The sequence below is a fragment of the Ailuropoda melanoleuca genome, chromosome 1 (assembly GCF_002007445.2).
Source record: "Ailuropoda melanoleuca isolate Jingjing chromosome 1, ASM200744v2, whole genome shotgun sequence".
In the NCBI taxonomy this organism is placed as follows: Eukaryota; Metazoa; Chordata; class Mammalia; order Carnivora; family Ursidae; genus Ailuropoda; species Ailuropoda melanoleuca.
The window spans coordinates 116,874,140-116,897,297 of NC_048218.1; positions in this window are offsets into that span (position 1 = coordinate 116,874,140).

Consider the following 23,158-nt stretch of genomic DNA (forward strand, 5'->3'; position numbering starts at 1 on the left):
GCATTAAAATGCATGGGGTGATGTGGAGAACAAAGGCAAAAGAAATATAGGGGAAAAATTAAACTTCCTTATAACTTACAGCCCATTGACAGGTACTTGAGATAGGTAGAGTGAACTTCCTCAAGGAGCTTAGCGGCCTCAATGTAAATACTTTGCTGGAGGCAAAAGGCAACTTTAGCTTGACATTAGCCCAACCTTCAGGATCCTGTAAAAATCCCTTTGGACACTTCCTTTATCTCTATTCCCCAAGCTATACGTTAGCAATCATCCTCCAAGCATATGGCCCACTGATATATATCTGCAGTCCCTTGACTAAGGTTTTACTAGAAGATAGTAAATGACCCTTTCCTAACAACACCTAGTCCCTCAAGTCCTCAAAACCTTGCTTCCAAATTCCTTAGAGACTTACACTATCCCTAACCCCCTACCGTCTTGAAATATAATCAACCACTCCTCACAACCCCGGGGTGGCTTTTTCTGCTCACGGGTCCTATCCCATGTTAATTTAATAGAACCACCCTTTTTGCACCAGTGACATCTCAAGTATTCTTTCTTGACTGCTCCCAAACCCCAATGTTTCACATATAAAGAGGGAAGGTGCTCATATTTTATTACCCATGCAGCTATGCAATTGTCTGATTCACTAATATTTAATGTAATACCATGTAAAAGATTATTTTCTGTTCAAATCTGAGTTTCTCTTCCATGACCTATTGAAAGTGCACAATTTGTTAATGGCCCTGTTTGCAAATTATTTCTATAGCTTTCTTTAGTAAAAAGTAGACCAGCTTTCAATAGTCATGAACCAAATTGAGATACCTTGAAAGCAAAGCCTACTTAAATCATTTATAAGCAATTTTCTGTCCTACAAATTATAGGAAAAGTTTTTCAAACTTTAAATAGAAAACAGTCAAAAGAGAGAAGCTTCTAAATAACTTTATCTCCTTGGCTATCACGAAAACTATGACAAATAGAAGAGATGCCTCCCTGTTAAATTTATGTCTTGGTGAAATAAATATGATCATCAAATATAAATAATTTTCAACAAAAAAGGAAGTCTTAGCAAGGTGGAGATTTTAATTTTATTTAATCAAAATAGAACAGTGTTAACATGCACTTTTATGAATCCTAAACAAATTGGACTTATTGATGGGAAACTATTTTTCTTTCCACACAAGTTAAGTCTAAGCACGATTAAAAACAAATCCTTCTTTCGTGTAAAGTAATAATACAAAAAATAGAAGAAACCTCATAACTCTGGTCTACAGGGAGAGATTGACTGGGATAAGTACCAAGGTAATTTAAGTCAAAACTTACTTTTGCACAGGGTTTACAAGAGGAAGGCAAAGATCTAAAACATCATGTCTGAAGAAAATAGACAAAAACAGTAACTTTTATAGTATTGAAATGTTCTGAAATATAAGTGACATGTCTTAGAGTCTTGCAAAAGTATTTTGTTTAACTAAAAGTTTTTAAAAAGTAGTAATTTTAAATATAAAATATTTTGCATCAAATTACTCTGCATGTTGATTTATACTTGAAAGTCTTAATAAAAACTTATAAAGGAAATGGCTTCGACACACAAATCCCTGTGTGTCACACAATCTCCAATAAGAACCTGTTATTTGAGAAGCTTTCCCACAAGTCTAACTGGCTTAGGCATATATTATGCCCTGGTTTTCTGGTAGGGATTATTGCTGAACACTTTTCCTCTCTAGGAGAACCTGAAATCTGAGAGCCAGACCTCTGCAGTTCACTGTATTTGAAAGTTCTCACTTCCAATCCGGGTGAACATCAGCATAAAGCAAGGAGAAAACATAATTAACAACAGTGTGGGTTTGAGCAGGCCATCCCAGGAGAATAGCTCCTCGTGTGGGTTCTAAGGACTGGCATCAATTTCCTGGAAGTTTTGTTTAAAATGTACATTTTTATTGGGATTGCATTAAATATAACCATTAAAATAGAGAGAACTGGCATTTCTAATGTTGAGTTGTCCCATCCATTAGCTTTTAAAACTCTAAGAGTCTTATGTATACATATTATTTTTTGTTGTTGTTTTGTTGTTGGAATTATTCCAAATATTGCCCTTTTCTTACTTATTTCTAGATTTTTTAGTCAGGTCTAGAGAAATGTAACTGGTTTTCAAAAGTAATCAATTGTCTACAGTAAGCTTTCCAGAATCTTTTACTAGTTTTATCTCTAGAATCTAAACGTTTCCTCTAGATCTCAAACTTTCTACTCTTCTTTCTTGTTTTTCAGAATAGGTTTGGACTTCTGGTACAGTGTTAAAGCTGCAGAAATAGGGGCATTGTCAGAACAAAGAAAATTTTCTCTGTTAAATATGATTTCTCTAGGGTATTGGTATATAATCTTTATCTACTGTGGTAGGTAGACTTCTAAGGTGGCCCCCAAGATTCCTGCCCCCTGATGTTTATGCCCTGTATGATCCGTTCCCCTTATGTAAGCAAGACTTATGAATATGATGGAATTTCATTACCACAATTAGGTTACATTATATGGCAAAAATAAAGGGATTTTTCAGATTGATTTTTATTTCTAATCCGTTCACCAAAGAAAGGTTTTTGTGGGTAGCTCTGACCCAATCAAGTGAGCCCTCTAAAAGAGACCATAGACCTTTTGTGAAAGGAGAGATTCATGGCAAGAAAGATTGTCTTGCAGCCTCAAAGAAGCAAACAGCTGTGTTGTAAACCACCCACGGAGGGAGCCAGATGGCAAGGACCCCTAGAAGCTGAGAGGACTCCCCAGCTGTTAAACAAGAAAACATGGACTTTATTCCTACAACCTGAAGGAACTGAACTTGCTAAAAAACTAAAATACATTTGGAAAAGACTTCCCTGGTCAAACCACCAAGTGGAATACAGCTTGGCCAACAAGCTGATTTCAGCTGAGAGACCTTGAGGAGAATGTGAGCTAAGCCATATCCTGCCTCTTGTTCCATGGAAACCACAGATAATATGTGTATGTTTTAAGCCACTGAGTCTCTGGTAACTTGTTGTGTAGTAATACAAAACTAATCCATCTCATTATCAAAATAACTATTATGGAAATTATCAAGATTTTTTGTAAAATTGTAATCATTAAAAATTATCTAATGCTTTTTCTGCTGTCTTGAGAGATATCAAATTTATTAATTGGGTGAATTATCTTAAAATATATTTATTGATTGATTCATTAATGTACAGTTGACATACAATGTTATATTAGCTTTGGGTGTACAACATAGTGATTAGACAGTTTTACACATTATGTAATGTTCACCATGATAAGTGTAGTTAAAATCTGTCACTATACAATGCTATTACAATATTATTTACTATATTCCCTATACTGCACTTTACACCACTGTGAATTATTTCTTTTATAACTGGAGGTCTGTACCTCTTAATCCCTTTCACCTATTTTGTCCATCCCTTCACTTCCTTCTCCTCTGGAAACCATCAGTTTGTTCCCTGTATTAATAAGTCTGTTTCTGTTTTTGTTATTTGTTTGTTTTGTTTTTTTGTTTTAGATTCCACATATAAGTGAAATCACATGGTATTTTTCTTTCTCTGTTTGACTTATCCCACTTAGCATAATACCCTCTGCATCCATCCTTGTTGTTGTGAATAAGATTTCCTTCTTTTTTGTATCTGAGTAATATTCCATTGCACATATACCACATCTCCTTTACACAAAAGTTTATTTTTAGAGGCTCTATTGAACTCAGTTAATATTTTTTTTTAGGATTTGTGTACCTGTGCTGATTAGAAAGATGGGCCTGGGGCGACTGGGTGGCTCATTCAGTTAAGCACCTGCCTTCAGCTCAGGTCATGATCCCAGGGGTCCTGGGATGAAGCCCCACATCATGTGCTCTTTTCAGAAGGAGACTCTGCTTCTCTCTCCCCTCTGCCTACCACTCTGTCTGCTTGTGCTCTCTCTCTGTCTGTCTCTCTCTCTGTCCAAATAAATAAAATCTTTAAAAAAGAAGAAAAGAAAAATGGGCCTAATTTTCTATTCTCATTTTCTTCTTATCTGATTTGAAAATATTAGTTTGACCAGCCACATAAAGTGAATTGAAATTTTCTCCCTTTTTCAACTTTACTATGTTTGTTTATAAAATATAGAAAGCATCTACTTTATGGAAGTTTGTTTAACACTTATTTAAGAAGTCATATGAGGGTGTGCGTGTGTGTTATGAGAGGGTGAAAGTAACTTTAACTACTAGTCCAAGAGTTTTGTGAAGATATATATCTCTTTTCGGAAGACTCAGGGGAAAAAAGGGATGAGTCTCATCCTTGTCTGGAGCTTTTTCTTGAGGACACTGGTCTGGTGTGTGTGTCCACTCAGGCAGGCATCCAGGAACCTGTTAGAACAAAAGTGAGAGCCCAGGTGTTATTCCTTGGAGCCAGAGGGTCTTGGAATCAAGATGTCTAGCTCCAGTGGTCTGGAATGCACGTATGATAGCTTTGTCCAGTCATTCTTACTGTCCTTCCTTAGATTTTATTTATTCTATTAATTCCTTGTCTCTTAAAGGAGGACATGGGCTCTTCGTATTACAAGGCATGTGTAAAGTGGGGCCAATGATCACGTCTTAGCAAGAATAGAAATCAGAAAAGAAGTGAAGGAAAAAAAAATAGGCTTTTCTCTCATGAAGTACCTTCAGTTTCCCTGTCTCACTTTTAGAGATTCATATTTTCAAATTTATATATTTCTTGTATTTTAAAAATTGTTCTATTTTTTCATATAACTCTATCTTTTAAAACAAGTTTCCCTTGATTATTTCCTTTTCTTTTCATTCTGTATTTGATTTCTCTTGTTTTCTTTTTTGTGGCCAGTCCTTCCTTTGTATTTTCAGACAACCAGCTTTCATGTCTTGTTATGTACATCCTTAACAGATTTTGCTATCAAGACTATAAAACCACGGGGCACCTGTGTGGCTCATTTGGTTGAGGATCTGCCTTTGGCTCAGGTCATGATCCCAGGATCCTGGGATTGAGCCCTGTATCGGGCTCCCTTTTCAGCAGGGAGCCTGCTTCACCCTCTCCCTCTGCACCTCCCCCTGCTTGCGTGCTCTCTCTCTCGCTCTCTCAAATAAATAAACAAAATCTTTAAAAAAAAAGATTATAAAACCACTTGAGAAATATTCCATTTTTTCTAATTTGTGTAATATTGGTATTGTTATTATTATTCTAATGTTTGAAAGAATTCATTAGTGAAGCTATATGGACTTGTACCTTTATTTCATAAAGGTTTAATAATTATAGATTCAGTTTGTTTACCAGGTAATAAGACTAGATTGTCTATTTCTCTTTGCGTTAGTTTTGCCAAGCTCTGTTTTTTTAAGAATGTATCTATCTCGTCTAAATTTAAAATTTATTAGCATAATGCTTATAATATCCTCTAATGACTTTTTAATGTTTGTTACCATTTAAAAAATATTTTAGATCTTTATAATTTCCCACTTCCATTGAGAGATATTCTCAACATGATCTTCAGTTTACTGTTTTCCTTTAATAAAGTACATTCTGCTTTTTCCCCAACATGTGTGTTATCTGAATTATTAACTTTTTAAAAAAAGTATTTCCACTTGCATTCTCTTTATGACTTTTGTTCTTGCTTCAAAATACAAAAATCTTCCTTTACTTTGCATGGGATATATGTTGTACTTATTTAAATTCCCAATCCTTTTTTTTATTAGTTTCACTTATTCTTCCTCATGGGACACTGGTTATTTAAAACAGGGTTTTGGTTTTTGTGTGTTTTTTTGTTTTGTTTTGTTTTGTTTTTTGCCTTTACTGCCAACAACTTTGCCCTAAGTCCTCACCTGTCCAAGGAACAAAAAGTGAGCCACTGAGGACATGTGGGGCAGAGAGAGTAGCAGAAAGCTTTCTTCTGCCTAATTCCTGGACATGGACACCTGCCCACATTTTCCCAGGTATCTATCCCAAGGTTCACCCCAATGATCTCATAGGACTGTCTCCTGGAACCCCAGGCAGCACTCAGAGTTCCCAATTTAGTTCTTCAGATTCACACTGTTCATTTGTCAGATCTTCTTGGGGAATATGTTTGGGGGTAAAAAGTAAATCCTCTATGTTAATTTTTCATATTGTCACAAACTATAAGCTATTCCTGATTTATTCCTCCCTCCTTTTCCAGCTCTTCCTCTCTCCTTTCCTTCTCTCCCTCTCTCTCTCTTTGTCTAAATACAAGAATAGAGTAAAAACTTAAGGAATATTCAGAAAGAAAACAGTTACATATAAAATAAGTGGGAAGTCCCACTGCAAGACAACAGAGAATAATATTGGCTAAATGTCAAATGGAAGAATAATTGTAAAATAAAAATCATGCACATAATGAAGACATTCTTCATAAGAATTGGCACAGATGGACATTCTTACAATATAAGAAATCCCAGTGCCATGTATTTTTAAGAATATCAGAAATTACTAGGAAAAAAAAAACATTAAACACAACACTAAGTAACATCACTAGTGTTTTGTTCCTTTTCTTTTCCAGGTTCAAAAATATATCTCATATTCTTTTTTTTTCCCCCTACATCCATTAAATAGAGGTTGTACTCAAATGCTTATATACTTTAAAACTCTTTGCTCTTATTTTTATCAAAGAATATTACATCATTTTTAAAATTATCTTTAAATTGTGGAAACAGATTATTCTTAATCATGATATATTTATATTTTAATAAATCTTTGGATTATGTTTCCTATTATTATATTTAAATTTTGCATCTGTGCTCATAATCTGTAGTTTTAAAATCTATGTACTCTAATGAATTACTGGGACTTCATCAAGATAAAAAGCACACAATGAAGGAAACAATCAACACAACTGAAAGGCAACACAACTGAATCCCACAGTACAGAATGGGAGAGGGTATTTGCAAATGACATATCTGATAAGGGGCTAGTGTCCAAAATCTGTAAAGAACTTATCAAACTCAATACCCCAGAAACATGTAATCCAGTTAAGAAATGGGCAAAAGACATGACTAGGCATTTTTCAAAAAAGAAGAAGAAGAAGACATACAGATGACTAATAGAAACATGAAAAGATGCTCAACATCACTCATCATCGGGGGGACGCTTGGTTGGCTCAGTCAGTTGGGCGTCTGCCTCCAGCTCAGGTCATGATCCCAGGTCCTGGAATAAAGTCCCTCATTGGGCTCCTTGCTTCTCAGGAAGTCCTGCATCAGACTTTACACTGAGTGCGGAGCTTGCTTAAGATTCTTTCTCTCCCTCTCCCTCTGTCCCTCTTCCCCTGCTCCCGTGCTCTCGCTCTCTTACCCTTTTATTTAAAGATTTATTTATTTATTTATTTGAGAGAGAGAGAGAGAAAATGGAGGGGAAGGGCAGAGGGAGAGACAATCTTAAGCAAACTCCATACTAAGCATGGAACCTGGCGTGGGGCTCAGTCTCATAACCATAAGATCATGACATGAGCTGCAACCAAGAGTTGGATGCTTAACTGGCTGTGCCACCCAGGTGCCCCTCCCTCTCTATCTTAAAAAAAAAAAAAAAGAAAAGAAGAAAGAAAGAAAGAAAGAAAGAAAGAAAGAAAGAAAGAGAAAGAAAGAAAGAAAAAGAAAAAAGAGAGAGAGAGGCAAACCATGAGAGACTCTTGACTGTAGAGAACAAATAGGGTTGCTTGAAGGGAGGTGGGTGGGGGGATGGGCTAGATGGGTGATGGGCATTAAGGAAGGCATTTGTTATGATGAGCACTGAGTGTTATATGAAGTGATGAATCACTAAATTCCACTCCAGAAATCAATGTTACACTATGTGTTAATTAAGTAGCATTTAAATAAAAACTTTTAAAAATAATTAATTAGTCAATTAATTAATAAAATAAAATCTCTGTACGCCAGAGTTTCTTTATCTGTTGTTTGTTTTTGGAGTGGAGTAATCATAGTTCTAGTTTTTAGGTATGTTCTTTACTTTCTGTGTCCTAGACCATTCGAAGTAGCACAAGAATTACTACTGCCTCTTGCACAAGAAATACAAACCTAGACCTCAGATCTGTGGGGTTTAATCCTTAGACAAGTCTTCAAATTTTATCGTATTTCTCAACAATCTAGTTTCTCAACTCCTTCTTGGGACAATTCCAGTTCTTATCTTTAAATTCATGAGCAGAATTGGACTCAATAGACTTTTTGTTTTTCTGGGTTTTTTTTCTAGGTTCCTTTTTTTCTTCAATCTTTTGCTGTTTGTTTTTAAAAATTTAATGAGGTTTATTGAGATATAATTTATGTAAAATAAAACGCAAAAAATTTTTAAGTGTAGACTTCACAACTTGACAGACATATACACTTTTGTAATCAACACTCAATCAAGACATTTTCATCAACTCAAAAAGTTTCCTTGTGACACATTCAGTCAACACTACTGTCACCAGGCAAATATAATACTAGTTTATAATGTGATTTGAAGTGGGGTCCATGAGCGAATGGTCGGAAAAGAATTCGAGATGTTTATTGCTGCAAAAAAGGTGATTTTTAAAAAAAAAATATTTATTTATTTATTTGACACAGAGAGAGAGACAGCCAGCGAGAGAGGGAACACAAGCAGGGGGAGTGGGAGAGGAAGAAGCAGGTTCCCAGCAGAGGAGCCTGATGTGGGGCCTCAATCCCAGAATGCTGGGATCATGCCCTGAGACAAAGGCAGATGCTTAAAGACTGAGCCACCCAGGTGCCCCAAAACAGGTGATTTGATTATAGCACAGGGACAGAACAGATGGTCAGATAGAGCTGCACTGGGGTTATGAGGACCTGGTTATATACTATGGGAGTTGGGGGAGGTAAAGACAAAGGAAGTTTCCAAAGGGACTTTCTTATGTTAAAGAGGACTCACAGGATCCTGGAGGCCTGGCTATTGTCATGCTAAAATTGTTTTTTCTCTAGCAAGGTGTTAACATTAAGACAGTTGGGCATTCCCAAAGGAATGGCAACTCTGCTTGACTCAAGTACATATCAATGGACTGCAAGTTATAAGGAAATTTGATTTTATCTACATTTCCTTTTGCCTTTGCTCTCCACATCATTCCCCCTGAACAATTTTGACCCTTAAATCTTTAAGGTTGATGAGGGTGTTAAGTCTTATTTTCTGTAACTTCTTCCTGCTGAATAGGGGCATAGAGATGTCCCTACCTATGGGTCCACATTGGTCAGTTGGGGACTTCTATATATAGGAATTACCAAAGGCAAAGGCAGCCAATCCATGGTGGACAACATACATGAACCCAATCCTTGAGTAGAAGGGATCACCTGTTGGCTTGAAGTTATGTCAGTGAAGGAGTCTTGCCACTGGGCAGGGAGACACCAAGGGAAAAGACAACAAAAGAAGGTTATTACTATCATGAGAAAAAGAAGCCCAATAAAAATGGCCTTTGGTAGTTGACCAAAATTTTCTTCCAGTTGAGGGGTTTAAATAATCACTGAAGGAAAGAGAGATTCTTTGAAGTGCCAATTTGAGTATTTAGGTCTTTTAGCAATCTGGCTACATTTCTGTGGTATCTGGAACATACACACAACATTCTGTTTTTAAGCTAGCACATGTTCTACCTGGTGCCCTAGCTAAAATATCTAATGCCATTTCGAGAGTAATTTAGTCCTTAATTGTGTAACAAATGGTGTTAACCATCCTATATTCTGTTTTGTTTAGCAAGCAATCAGGTCATTAATAGGAGGCACCTTTATAGAAACAAAAGAAAAATATAAGTTAAGGGTTGGAGCAAATTACAAACCCAATGCTTTGAGTCTTGAGTGCTTAAAATCTATTACCTACAAATATGTTATTGAAACATTTTCTCTCTATAATAACCCTCATTTTTAGAGATAGTCAAATCAAGACTAATTTGTTTGTAAAACAGGTCCAGTTTTAACAAATTTGGCCTATTTATTTACATAAGCTCAGCAAGAATAGTGATTGATCACATAGATTTTTTACAATCTGCTTTGCTGGAACTTTTTATAAGGAATCTCAGTTGAGCTTTTAGTGGCCTCAAGGCCAGGGCCAAGCCAAATATTTGCCATCAGACATGCCTGCAATACCTGTAAATTTGGGTGAATTCCTCTTCTCAAGGTTCCCAAAATATCCTGAGTTTCCTGCCAGGAAGTGGTGTTCTTTACTCACCTGGTAAGTTTGCTGGGAACTCTGTAAGCAAGGTATCATGCCATTTCCAAGGGGCTCCATGGGCTTATGCTTCATAAAGTCAACCTGAGTTCCTTAAAGTTCTTTGGTCATATCTGAGTCTGTGTCTCTCTCAAATATGACATTCCAGTCAAAGCCTTGGTAAAATAACCAATGTTTCCAGTGGTGTCCTGTTACAAGGAACATATTCTTATTGAACTATGCAAATAACAATGATTGCCATGGAAGAAAGAATAATCACTGAGAGTTTCTGAACTTCAGAGGGTTCAGGTAGAGAGAAACACTTCAAATTGTTCACAAAGGAATATTTTATCCTATTTCTGGTATATCACGGATTTCTTAAGAGAAAGTTTTGATGAGGGAACAGAAGGCAAGCTGAGGACAAAGCAGAAACCGACACCCCACAACCCCCCCTCCGTGGGGTGTACGTGACATTCCTCAGGCACTCCTGGCTGCCCTAAAGGAAAAAAGAAATAGTTAACCTATAGACACCACAATCCTGCAAGAATTGAATCTCCCTCAGTTTACAAATATCTTAGCAGTCTACGAGAACAAACCATTTCTATCAGTAACCTAGCTTCCAGAAGGGAATGCAAATACAATTAAATGTCTTTGTAACCAGCAGCCCACAGACAGATGCTTGAAGCAGGCAGAGTGTAACTTTCCTCCAGGAAGTTCCCAACCATCTTCATGTTAATGTCTTACTAGAGGGGTAAACAACCTTAACTTGACAATGGCAAGGCCTCCAAGGTATCCTGTGAGTCTTTAACATATGAAAGTATTTTCTCAACCTCCCTTTTTCCTTAGCTCCCCCAACCCCTTAGTATGTAAACAGCCACCCCTCACAACCCAGGGCAGCAGCTCTTTCTGCCCAAGAGTCCTGTCCCCGTGCGTTAATAAACCACCATTTTGCACCAAAGACATCTCAAGAATTCTTTCTTGGTCGTCGGCTCCAGACTCACCCCACTGAATCTCACCTATATTCCAAAACCACATCGGTTTCCTTAGTCTGGAAGAGCAAACATTAGAGAACCAGCAATGTTTTAAACAAGAATCATGAAAACTATATTCATCCTTAATTTATTTAGTCCCATGTTACTAATTCTTGGTTCAATTTGAATGCAGCTTTTAGTTAGTTCTGGAAATTCTCACCATTTTGTTTTAGGATTTTAATGGTATCAAAAACCTGTATTTACCAAAAGCCCCTTTTATGAATCTCCTTTAAAGTGAAACATGTTTTGTAAGAGAATAAGAACAATAATTATAAATGACAAAAGACTCAAAAGTGGACATGGTTAAGGATCTGATGAGTGGTCATAAGATAGCTGTCAAGGAAATCTGGGCTATTTCTGTGACACACAATACTTCAATAATCATCATATCAAGTGTTGGCTTTATACCAAAACATATTAAAACTTTAGGAATTGCATATAATCTCCAGAATAGTTACAGTGTTTACCCAAACATAACCTAAGGTTTATTTGTTTAACAGTGCCTCCATAATAACTGAACATACCAAATAAAAAGGCCTAATCAGGCAAGAAGACTTCGTTTACAATTTAAATTTCAGGAAGTTTGTTTAAAAACCTCAGAAAGTTATAAAGCACATGCCTAAATAGGATTACAGATCATTAGGAAACTTACAACTAAAGTATTTATTTAGCCAAGTGGCAGTAAGAGATTACAAAGGCAAATATGCAGGGTTCTAAGTTGTTAGCAAAACGTAATTCCTTTAACATTGAGATTTAAGTACCAAAGACCTGATAAAGACAAAACATAAGTTTTGGTTTTCTGGACAGGCAAAAAAGAAAAGAAAAAAAAAAAACACTTTTGTTTACATTTTCTTGTTAAGAGCAGATCAACAATCCAAGAAAACTTTGTCTTTTGAAAAGAGAAAAGCAGAATTTCAATCTTATACCAGTGTACTTTTTTTTTTTTAAAGATTTTATTTATTTATTCGACAGAGATAGAGACAGCCAGTGAGAGAGGGAACACAAGCAGGGGGAGTGGGAGAGGAAGAAGCAGGCTCATAGAGGAGGAGCCTGATGTGGGTGTCTATCCCGTAAGGCCGGGATCACGCCCTGAGCGGAAGGCAGACGCCCAACCGCTGTGCCACCCAGGCGGCCCACCAGTGTACTTTCAAAATCCATTCATCTTAACCTTAGTCCTGACCACATATAAAATTCCTTTTAAAAGATTTCCCTTGTTTCCTTCAGTCTTAATCACATTTAGCAGAAGAATTTTAACTCTTAGAAACCTTAGTCTCAAGTGAAAACCAAGTAGTAACTAATTATTACTGTCTGTTACACCAGAATTCTTTAGATGGAAAATATATTTTTTTATTATTCTGTGCAATATGAAGTCAAAAGCACAAACCTATGTTCAGTAATAAATGCTTTAGTATTTTATTTCATTTGGAAAAGAGTTAGCTATCCAATGAATTCAATCCAATTTATCACCAAAGCAAAACTTTAAAGTTTCAGGTTACCAAAGACTTTGAAAGCTATCTTAATAATTACCCCTGAAAACTTTGAGACAGACAAAATTAACCATGATTTTAAGTCATTTTTTTTGCTGACAAATTGCATCAGATAACACAAGCTTATTTGACCTTTAGTAAACCTTGGTAGAATAAAAGTTTCAATAGTTCAAATACTGAATTATGTTCCACCTGGGTCCACTTGAAAGTCAATCAATTTGTTCCCCATTTCCAATTTTTTCCTGGGGCACTGGTGGGAAATCTGAACTGGGAGGTGTTGAGTCCAGGGGGCGCTCTGTGCTCCTTGACAGTGAGGTGTGGAGGAAAAGCCAATGACGCCAGAGGTGCCAAGGATGGTATAGGAACAAGTTATGCAGGCCACGCCCAGGATGGTGCAGAAACTGGAGGAGGGGGAGGGGAAGGGGTAAGGTGCCACCAGGAAAGCTGGAGGTGGATAAAAGTCTAAGGGCAGAAAAAGAGGTCTCCAGGTCCTAAAGTCATCAGACGGACAGATGAAAATATGCATGTTTTTTCCATCAGCAAATGGAATTAGGCTGTCTATGTTGGGCAGGAGAAGACAGGGAACTTCCTGGAGACAAAGAGAGTTTCAGCAGCTGCTTAGGAATATTCCTTAAAGTCCCTGTCCCAAAGTAGACTAACCAGACAGTTGACTCCAATTATTATAGCCACTAACCCAGGAAATGAATGAGGGAGAAGCCCCCATATACAGCTAGAGTAACCAGGGTATATTAGTGGGAACAATGAGAGAGTCAGTTCCCTTCACTAAGGATGGCCCCTGTGTTTCCTCCAGCGACCTGGGTTTATTTGGAGGACACCTGTTGAGGCAAACAGCCATCTAGTATGTTAGGAGACAGTTTATCAACCCGGTTATTGGCCAAACACATCCTGCAAGAGGCCAGGGTCCTGATTGAGAGGCATGAAGCCTTGGACCTAGAGTACCTCCATCCATTTGCCCTCCTTCCTGCAGACGAGATCTAACTGATAGATCATACTGAAGTTTAGTGTCCCGTTAATGGGCCATTTTTCCTCTTCTGCTAAGGAGTACTGAGCCATGCAGTGTTACAAAAGAAGATCAACTTTTTTTCCCCTTAAATCTTGCAATCTAAATTGTTTCCAGTGGGTTAAAAGGCACTCCAAGAGAGAGCCCTTGGGAATTTAAGAAGAGAGAAGGCCCATTTCCAAGAAAATCCCCTTGACTACCAGGTGGTGTCCCATGCAGCGTGTGTCAGAGGTTCCTGTGTCAAAGCACCCTGAGGCATCCCTCCAGGGAAATTGCTGTGACGACCACCCTGCCTTGTAGGAGGGATGCCAGCTTCCCTCTGCTTCTAGACGACAATGGGTGCCGGTGTTTGGACCCAGATACTGTGGCTTGCCTTGCCATGCCTTGATGTGAAAAAACCTGCCATTTTTAACCCATGGAAAACACTAGACAAGTTTTACAAGGGGGGGGGGAATTACCCAATTTTATAATTTAAGTAGTTAGTAGGAGACATTGATGGAAAACAGTAAAGATAGAAATCCATGATGGTCAACAAAACATTCCAACATATCTAGTCCTTACAGTGAACTTCCCTTGGAAGCAGTCCCCGGCTGTGTTTTAATTCAGTTGGGTACAGGTTTCGGCTGGCTCCGAGTGGAAGCCTTGTGGCCAGAAGTGGCTGAACCAAGGATGTGAAAGGATCGCAATAGACCAATGAGGAGGAAACCCTACACAGGAGTCTTAAGATTGGCAGCTGTCCTAGTGTCTTAAGTGGCTGTCGTGTGCCAAGAAAGACAATTTTGTATAAGGACAGAAGCGAAGAGAGTTTCTGGGTCTTATTACCATTCCAGCCATACTAACTTCCAGCCAAAATGCAGGCTTTTTGCTGCCCATTGATCAGCCTGGGGCTAGAGGATTGTAGCCTGAGCAATTGACATGAAAGTGTTGGAACATACTCCTTGAGAAGCCCCTGGAATAAAAGTAAAGGAAGAGAAGAGGAAATACCAAGTTTACACCAAGGCTCAGAGTCCAGATAAGAAGACTCGGGACCCACACTGGGCATGAAAATGATGTGATTGGAAGTGGGGCCTGTGAGCAAATGATCGAGGAAGAATTCTTGAGATGGTTATTGGTGCAAAAAGGTGATTTGATTATAGCACAGGGAGAGGGCCCATGGGCAGATAGAGCTGCCCTGGGATTGTAAGGACTGGATTATATACTATGGGAGTTGGGAGAGGTAAAGACAAAGGAAGTTTCCAAAAGGACTTTCATATGTTAAAAAGGACTCACAGGATCCCGGGGGTCTAGCTATTGCCAAGCTAAAATTGTTTTTTCCTCTAGCAAGGCATTAACATCAAGACAGTTGGGAGAAAGGAATGTCATACTCTGCCTGACTCAAGTATATGTCAATGGACTGCAAGTTACAAGGAAATTTAATTTTATCTACATTTCCTTTTGCCTTTGTTCTCCACATAAATTTATGTCACATACTATAGACGAGAGTTAAATGTGAGCGTGTGTGTGTTTTCCTCAATATAATGTTTTTGTGCTTTACCCATGTTGTTATAGTCATAATAATCAGTTGCTTTTAGTTGCTAAGATGCCACTATTTGAATATGCCATAATGTATTTATCCATGCTTTTGTTAGTAAATATTTGAGCTGATGCTGGGTTTTAGCTATTATGAATACAGCTGTCATAAATATTTCTGTACATGTCTATTTGTGAATGTGTGTTCATTTTGTTGGTAAATATGTAGGAGAAGATGTATGTTAAAAAACACACACACAAAGAGGCAGGGAACACAAGGAAACTTTCGGAGGTGATGGATATGTCTGTTACATGATTAGGGTGATAGTTTCACAGGTGTTTGCTTATGTCCAGATACATATCAAATTGTGTATATTAAAATGCGTACTTTTTGCATATCAATTATAGCTCAATAAAACTTATAAAAAAATAAAAGGGGCACCTGGTTAGTATAGTTGGGTAAGCATCTGACTCTTGGTTTCAGCTCAGGTGATGATCTCAGGGTTCTGGGATCTACCCCATGTCAGGCTGCATGCTCAGCAGGGAGTCTGCTTGGGATTCTTTCTCCCTCTGTCCCTGCCCCCCCCNCCCCCCCCCCCCCCCCCCCCGCTCATGCTGTCTCTCTCTCTCTGAAATAAATAAAATTAAATAAAAAATTAAAAGAAAGTGCCAACCAATTTCCCAAGTGATTTTACCCTTTTCTTTTAACCAGCAGTGTAGGAATCCCAGTTGCCCCTCATCTTTCCCAAAACTTAGTATTATCAGTCATCTATTTTAGCCATGCTAGGTATTATAAAGTAGCATCTCACTGTGGATTTAGCATGCATTTCATAATGTCCAGTTACAATGAGATCCATCTAATGTCCATACTGGGTATTTTTTCCTCTTTCTTGAAATGAATATTTGAGTAATATGCCCATATACTTTTTTTAATGGAGTTATTTGTATTTTTCACCATTCATTTTTGGTTTTTTGGCTTTGTTTTTCTTTTTTATTAACATGTTCAATTAGCCAGCATACAGTACATCAGTAGTTTTTGATGTAGGGTTCAACGATTCCTTAGTTTCATATAATACCCTGTGCTCATCACCATACATGCTCTCCTAATACCCATCACCCGGCTACCCCATCCCCCCACTTCAGTAACCCTAAATTTGTTTTCTGGAGTCCAGAGTTTCTCATGGTTTGTCTCCCTCTCTGATTTCTTCCCATTCCGTTTTCCCTCCCTTCCCCTCTGGTCCTCTGTGCTATTCCTTATGTTCCACATATAAGTGAAACCATATGCTAATTGTCTTTCGCTGCTTGACTTATTTCATTTACCATCATCCCCTCCAGTTCCATCCATGTTGATGCAAATGGTGGGTATTCACCTTTCTGATGGCTGAGTAAAATTCCATTATATATAGGAACCACATCTTCTTTACCCATTAATCTGTTGAGGGGTATCTTAGCTCCTTCCACAGTTTGACTATTGTGGACATTGTTCAGCATTCATTTTTAAAAACTTATCCTTAGTACTTACAGTTATGTTTATTCTTTAATACAAATTAGTATGAATTCTAATAAATCATTCATCAAAGGGATTAATCTAATAAGAATCATATCTTTTAATTGATAAATATTTATTAAAATATTTGTCATAATATTTGTATTTGTAATATTTGTCATAAAGATTTTTGTTAAGGGGCGCCTGGGTGGCACAGTGGTTAAGCGTCTGCCTTCAGCTCAGGGCGTGATCCCGGCGTTATGGGATTGAGCCCCATATCAGGCTCCTCTGCTATGAGCCTGCTTCTTCCTCTCCCACTCCCCCTGCTTGTGTTCCCTCTCTCGCTGGCTGTCTCTATCTCTGTCAAATAAATAAATAAAATCTTTAAAAAATAATAAATAAATAAAGATTTTTGTTAAAATTCAAAACTTTAATCCTGTGTAATGTAAAACCTAATTATAAGAAATAAAGGAATAAATTATTAACAATATTGACATCAATAAACAACAAACATCACACTTAAATGTAAAACTCAAGAAAATAAACCAAAAAAACTCAAGAAAATCTTGCAATATCAGGCACTGCTGATAACAATGTGAATTGAGAAGCTTTTAGAGATAATTTGGCCTTTTTTTCGTAGGTGCTTAAAATGATCATACCATTGATCCTGAAATTTCACTGTTAGAAATTTATTCCACAAAAGAAGTCATAGATATCCATGCAGAGCTCTATAAAAGAATTTCATTACAGTATTATTTATAATAGTGAATATATTGAAACAACCTAAGTGTCCAATATAGGAAAGAAGTTAAATGAACCATGCTAAAGCAAAGTGGTATTAGGTAAGCTTTAAAAATCACATTTTAATGACATGGGAGAATGTATAAATGCTGTGTATAATGAGAAGGATCATTCTAGAAATGTGAGAAATAAAAATTTCCAAAGAAAAAAGAAGAAATTTTAGTTTTAAAACCAGAGATGAGGATTCAAACAAGATTTCTTTCCAACTGCATAGAAAGATAGATTTGTCATATTTATGAGATATATAGATTATTTGTATTACATAGGAGAGTTTAATATACATGTATGCAATATACATTGTATGTAAGATATTGAAACTTACCAGATCGAACTTCCAGGGCTTGGGGTTCAGCTACCTGGCTTAGTGTCTTCATCTGCCACTTTGAGAATTACTTTTTCCCTTTGACACTCAGTTAAGAAAAGTTACGTTAACTAACAGGTGTGTAGTAACTTTAAAAAAGATAATGAATAAAAAGCAAAACACCTGTCAAAAAGTGAGAGGCATCTTAGTATTAATGAACAAGTATTGGCTTTTGTCTATATAATTTATATGATTTTTACCATTATTATTTTAGTTATTACTTTATATTGTTATTGCTACTTTTTTTTAAGATTTTATTTTTAAATAATTCCTACACCCAATGTGCGGCTGGAATTTACAACCCCAAGATCAAGAGTCACACGTTCTACCAACTGACCCGGGCAGGCACCCCTGTTACTGCTACTTTATCACTGTATTTTCTATTGCAACTTAAAAGCACATTCATTATCATCCTTCTGCATAAAATGCAATTAGGAATCATGCTATCATGTCTTTTTAATAAAGCATTCTTCCTATTAGAAATTACTGAAAATATGGTATTTAATAGTTGCATAATGCTTGAACAATGGGTCACTATTTAGCTCCTATGTAACAAGCATAAATTCATTAGGCAGAATTAGTGCAGCTGCTGGTTTGTCTGTCAGCTTGAGACCCACTCTCCACCTGCTCTACGTGCCTGACGGGGGCACTTTCAAACATTTCTGTTTTGTTAACTGACATCTGGTGAGGCTCTATCAATAGAGGCATTAGAGAGATTCTGGAAACCTAAGAAGGGGGCAAAAACTTGTCTGTCTTATTTGTTCTCTGTTCAACTTTGCTTCATTTTCCCAGAGCATTTCTCCAGCTAGGCTTCTTTCCCAGGCACTGGCTGGCTTTGCCAGCAGCAGCTGATTATGATTTGCTGTTTCCAACACTCCAAAACCAGCTTCATGACACCTCTGCTCCTCCCAGACCCCCATATCAGCTCCAGAGAACTCTGGTCCCAGCTGCAGTGGAAGCCTTCTTAGAGTTTCGGAGACCTCAGCACCAGCCAAGCAGCACCTCTTTGGAGACTTGAGTCCCAGCTCCTGCTGACCAGGCTGCTCCACCAAGCTTCAAAATTTTACTTATGCCAACTTCTTCCTTCTGGGGCCCCAGTTCCCGTAGATGTACCTTCAAAATTCCTTGGTGTCCTATTTTTCAGTCTCCAGTGCCCACTTCAAATTCTTGGTATTAATTTATGTTTGTTAAAATAACTGGCATAGTTTCTTTCTCTTCACTGATCCTAACTGGTGAAATGGGTAAAAAATACACATTTTGCTATATGTTTTGGAATTGCCACCAGCAGTAAGGTCCTTTTCCTCTCTACCCACCACCAAATTGGACACACTCCTAAAACAGAATCTCATCTGTCAGGAGAATGGGTCCCCTTAGGCATTTATTTTATTTCTAGGTTGAAGAGTGCATCCTAAAATTATTGGTCATTTATTTGTTTTCTTACTAAATAATATTTGCATGTCTTTTCACTTATTCATATTTCCTTTCTTTTTGTTTTAGATCACTTCTATTTCTTAAATTGAATCTTTGTCTTTCAAATTATTTTTAACACATTGGTTTTATTTTTTCTCAAATTGTTTTCTGAAAGAAGTTTTTTTTTTTCTTTTACACCTTTCACAGCAAATTGTGCCACTCTCTGGTATGGAATTGAGATTGTGATTACTACTGTCTTCCTTGGTTCACATTATTCTAGTTTCTTGTCTCTCAATGTATATCTTGAGCTATGTATATCTCTATGTCTTTTTCCCTATCTTTTTTGTCCATGAAGTCCTTAATTCTTGTGTGAGATTGATTCGGCCCCATTTGGCTTGTCCACTCCATTCAGTATTTAGTCACAGAACCCTGACACACATGCTCCCTCGGCCCCCGACATGAGCCTGCATGCTCACATGGGTGCTACTGATTAAAGAGGGCTCTGCTCTGATGTCTTCACTTTGATCACACCATTGCAAAATAGCTTCTTGTTCAAAAGCTTTTTATTGAGTATCTACTTTGTGCCAGATATAGTTCTTAGCACTAGAGACAACAACCATAAACATAGAAGCAATGAATAAATATATACATGCTAACACAGATATATTTCATTTTGTCTCACAGGATTATACTTACTACCTCAATTATATATATACATATATAAATTACATATCTATATAATATCTATTGCATATATTTGTTATATATATGTATATATATATTGGTTACATATTTTATATATATATATATATATATTTTTCCCCCCTAAGGTAGTAGAAGTGGTATGATCAAATAAATGCATGTAACTAATTAGAGAGTATTAGGGCATATGTTTTTGGATGGGCTCATCAGAGGAGGTCTATGTCTGGAGATGACTTTGAGTAGATATCTAGAGGACATTAGACAGTGAGCCAAATGTGTCCATGGGGAGATAGGACACAGGGCAGAGGAAATATCAAATTCAAAGAATCTTTCAGGGAAACCTGTTTGGTGTGGTTAAGAAACAGCAAGGCGGCTAGTGTGTTTGAAGAAGATTGAGAAAGGGGCAATGTATCAAAAGACTATGCAGACTTCTTTATATTCTTAATAATCAAGGGCCCCAAATAGCTTTTATTTATATGTGTTATATGTATTGATACAGTGTTCTAGACATTAAAACTGAAAAAAATATTTATTGACTCATTAATACTGTTATTGTTTTATATGTGAGCATAAATATTTTATGAAAATAGCCATATCCTCCAAAATAAAAAAAAAATAACAAGAAAAGTAGCATTATTTTTTTGCAAATCTCTAGAATGTTTGACTCAAAAGAAGACAGCTAGATTCTCGTTCTCATAACTTTCTGCATTCAATCTCTTATAACACATTGTTTTAGCTGATCTATGTGAAGAAAATATAGTCTCATATAAGTAAATACAAGGAATATTTTATAAAATTTTAGATAATTGTGGACATTCATTTTTGTGAGTATAACAGAACTCAACAAGTGGTAGTATTGTAAAAGTTAGTTGTAACCAGATCAATGAGCTGTTCATCCTCTTGTACATTAAAATCCATTCATTTATCTTTTAATCTGAATGAATCCTGCACTCAAGTATGATATATAATAGCATGCATTGGTTATTGGAAAAATACTGATTTATTGAGCTATTCAGATCTCTCAAATTTTGACATTCATTAATATCACCACTAATCTCATCAGAAAAGTCTATAATGAGAAACTGTCATCCTAACAATATAAGTTTTCCAAAATTCTAATTATCACTTGAAAGCCCAAATTCTATTATTGGCAACAAAAGTACTAGCTGTTTTTCTTAAAGTGACAAGCTCACCTCATTTAAAAAAAAAAAAGGCAAATGCCAAGAATGAGTAACTATAGTCTATGTATTGGTTGGTTTTTCTACATTAAAAGTCTATGAAAAGTGGCTAGTTCAGATGGCAACCCAAACAAGCACACATGCTTTTTTCTTGAGAAAGCTATTATATTTTAATTATGCAACAGATGTGATTTATGTATTCCCACTTTGTCATACAGATTATTAAAAATAATTGTACCCAAGGTTGAAATTTAATATAAAATAATGTTAACTGCTTTATCAAGTACATTCTTTTTTTTTGATTATTTATTATATTATGTTAGTCACCATACAGTACATCCCCGGCTTCCGATGTAAAGCTCGATGATTCATTAGTTGCACATAACACCCAGTGCACCATGCAATACGTGCCCTCCTTACTACATTCTTAAGTGGAACTTAAAAAAAAAAAAAAGCTGTGAATGTATGGAAGTAAAGTCTACAATGACCACTAGCACTAGTACAGTTTGTGCTGTGTCCTTGATTTGTGCTAAGGTGTCTAAAATTCTACCCATCACTGCTTTGTTACCATCATTGCAAATGCCAACACACTGAAAAAGCCAAATAATGTCTTGGTATTTCTATAAAAATTGCCTAACCTCACTTGACCCCTGGAAGAGTCTTGAGGAATCTCAAGTTTTCATGGAATAAACTGTGAGAACTGTGGGTTAGAGAAATAGGTACGGATTATAGAGTAGGGCATGAAGACAAGGCAAAGATTACTAATAGCCTGATGTGACTTCATTTTGAAAGAATTGCTGTGGTTGTGCTTTGTGAACAATATTCAGATGAGAGTGGGCATACAAAGCAGAAATAATAATTTCAGTTAGAGGCAATTTTAATAGTCCAAGAGAGAAATGATGGTAACTTCAACTAAGATAGTAACAAAGGAGAAGGTACAAAGTTGGGTTTGGGATACATTTGAAGGAGATCCAACATGTTTTCTTCATTGATTGAATGTTGAGTATAAAAGGAAGAGAGAAATCAAAGATGATATCAAGATGATTAAAATGAAAAACAGTGTCCGTATTAGCGGCATTTGCTGATGAGATGAGGAAGCCTGAAAGAGAAGCATGTTTAAAAGAGGAAAGTAAGAATTCAGTATTGTTTTCATTGAATTTGGGATGCCAGGGAGACATTAAAATGGAGCTAAGCATGCAGTCTGAAGTTCAAAGTAGAGATTCAGGATAGAGCTATAGATATGGAAGTCAACAGCATATAGATTGTATTTGAAATTGTAGGGTTGAGTAAAAGCCAATAGAGAAAAGAACAAGGAAAATTGAAGAAAAAACTTTTGAGACCCAAAGCATGGGAAAGGTAACCCCATAATTTATTATCATAACTGAGACATTTTCTAATAGTGAAACAAGGCACTAAAAATAATTCAAAATACATATTTTAGCATATGTATTTCTTAACTGACAAATTCATTTTATTGGTGTTTGTACAAAAATAATTCTATGCAAAATGTCTTTCAAAATAAAATTATTTCTAGAACATTAAGCTAACATATTAAGTACCTTAAAGCAAAATTTAAAATGTTTTCTAAATATTTATCAGAAAAATTAAAAAGAACATAAGCAGAATAGTTATTCTTGATAATTTTCATATGTTTGAATAAATAGAGCCTTATTCAGTAATGTCATAGCAATGGCATTTTCTGAAAAATGTTCATGTTCTGCAACTAAAACTTTGGCCACAATCTTCTTAAAGTAACTTCTAATAAAATAACTTCAAAAAAATCTGTGTCTTTTGATTTTCATGTAACAAATATTACTATAGCACCTAGAATTAGTAAATATCAGCATATATGTTATGCATGTTACATATTTAAAACAACTTTCCTGAGACATGTAAATTCAGTATTTATTTTTCTTTGAACATGCACTTTTTAAAAGCCTTTTGTTGCTACAAGGGATTATTGCAAAGGATTGTAAGGTCATGACAATAAAATTAATAACTATAGATTTGTATCATACTATTAATGACAAAATTACTGTAGCAAG